This window comes from Myotis yumanensis, unplaced genomic scaffold (assembly GCF_028538775.1).
Source record: "Myotis yumanensis isolate MYYU_CA2020_CCGP unplaced genomic scaffold, mMyoYum1.0.hap1 SCAF_1, whole genome shotgun sequence".
NCBI classification, from domain to species: Eukaryota; Metazoa; Chordata; class Mammalia; order Chiroptera; family Vespertilionidae; genus Myotis; species Myotis yumanensis.
In genome coordinates, this window is record NW_027223752.1 from 227,161,668 (window position 1) to 227,163,745 (window position 2,078).

Genomic DNA, 2,078 nt, shown 5'->3' on the forward strand with positions numbered 1-2,078 from the left:
TTTCATAATGTGGAAACTAGGTTTAATAGTACTATAATATTTATTAAGATATATGGAACAGATAAAGAGTAGCTATGTCAGGAAAGAAAAAAGGAAGGAAGGAAGGAAGGAAGGAAGGAAGGAAGGAAGGAAGGAAGGAAGGAAGGAAGGGGAGAAAAGAAGGAAAGGAATAGTGATTAAGCAAAAACAACCTAAATGATGATCTTATTTTCTACCCCTTCACAAAGGAAGGAGGGGACAGCATTCTGTTTCCAAGGTCATCAGAGGAGCGTATTCAGAGTGTGCCCAGAGGAAAGAGGATAGAGGGAGGGCTTGGGATAGAAGTAAGAGGCAGTTGAATTCTAAAAGTTTGTGAGAAGAGCCTTGGAACAGGAGCGCCCTTGGCTGCAGCTAGGCAGGTTTTCATCGCTGTGGGGATGGTGGAGGAAGAAGTAAACCAAGATAATATTTCCAAGATGGAAAGTCCTTCAGACTCAGCTGTGATTTTACCTAGCACTCCACAGGCTGTACCAATCTATCATCTCCTCATACAAGTAGTTCAAGAAAGCAACCTATGAGTGCAACACTTAAGAGAACGGTTGAGGAAAACTAAATTTTCATTTAATCACTGTTACAGTGGTAAACCGTCTTAAAGTAGAGAATGAAGAAAATGATCAGAACTTTTTAGATAAACCATCATCATCAACACAATAAAATGGTTTGGAATTTCAAGATAACTTTAAACACATGGACAGTGAATTTGAAGAAAATTCATATTTGAAAAATACCATCAAGAATAATGATCAACATAATTTGATGATCAAGAATAGATCCAGAGACAAATGGCAGGTGAGGGGGTGGTTAGAGAGCAACCAAAGGACTTCTATGCATGCATATTAGCGTAGCCAATGGACACAGACCCTGGGCATTAGGGGTTTGCCCGGGGTGGGAATGGCTTGGCGGGGGGGCAGTCTAGAGGGGAAAAAAGAGACATACGTAAAACGTTAGACAATAAATAAATAAATAAACATAATTTAAAAAACGAATATCAATGCAAGTGGATCTAAATCACTTGATACTGGCTCCTGCAGTGATCTCCAGAATGACTTGGATGAGAATCTTCCCCAAAATGGATTAAATGAAGAAAAGGTAAAATTGTTGAAACAGATTCAGGAGAAGAAGACCTTTTTAGGAGGCTACAAGTTGTCAAAATGTATAGATCAAAGAATGATCTGTCTCAGTTACAATTGTTAATAAAGAAGTGGAGAAGCTGCAGCCAACTGTTGAGTTGCAGTCAGCTATGTCTACGGAGAACAAGAAACTCAGCCTTACTCAGTTGATAGACCACTATAGGTTAGATAATAATTACTACACAACAACAGCAATGAAGAAGAATTTATAGGTGTTTAATTCATAATTTTTTCTCCAGAATATCTTTGAGAATGACAACTTAAAAATACGTATATATTTTAAAGGGAAGATATAAACCATTAGGGCTTAAAGTAGAGTATCTTGATGAACATCAATTTAGGGTATTCTGTTAGATAAATATATAAGTTCTAAAATGAAAATTTAGCACTTTAGATAATCTACCAAAGAAAATTTGACACTTAAAGATATTTAAAAAAAAATTTAAATAATGTTTTAAAAAATAATTTGGGCAGTGTTGGAAGTCAGTTAGTTATAATATATTGTTTTGTTTAATATAAAAAGATGTTTTATTTTAAATGTTAAAAAATAGTTTAATGTGGTGAATGACTAAACCTAAATTGGTCTAAAATGCCTGCCTGTCTCCTAAGTTGATGAAACTTTTTTCCATCAATTTACCACATATTTCCATCTGGTAATTAAACTAATGTCCAAAATTTAAAAATAAATAAATAAATAAAGGTTTGTGAGAAGAGCTTTACAAAAAGACTGTGAAAGGATGAGTTTTATGATTTATGAGGACCTTCCTAGAGTCACTTTTAACAACACACTGAGGTTAAATGACCTTACAGACCAAGAGCTGTATGGAGTATTTCTAGAGGTTGGGTCAAGGTGCTGCCATGCCCAAAAGAGGCTCACAGATATCATTCCCACAGTCAAGCAATTCAGAG

The 2,078-nt window shown here is 35.5% G+C and overlaps 1 pseudogene; it reads left to right on the forward strand.

The window, feature by feature from the left end:
• The first annotated feature begins 416 nt into the window (after positions 1-416).
• Positions 417-1,389, forward strand: LOC139007460 (swi5-dependent recombination DNA repair protein 1 homolog; annotated as a pseudogene).
• Positions 1,390-2,078: the final 689 nt, after the last annotated feature.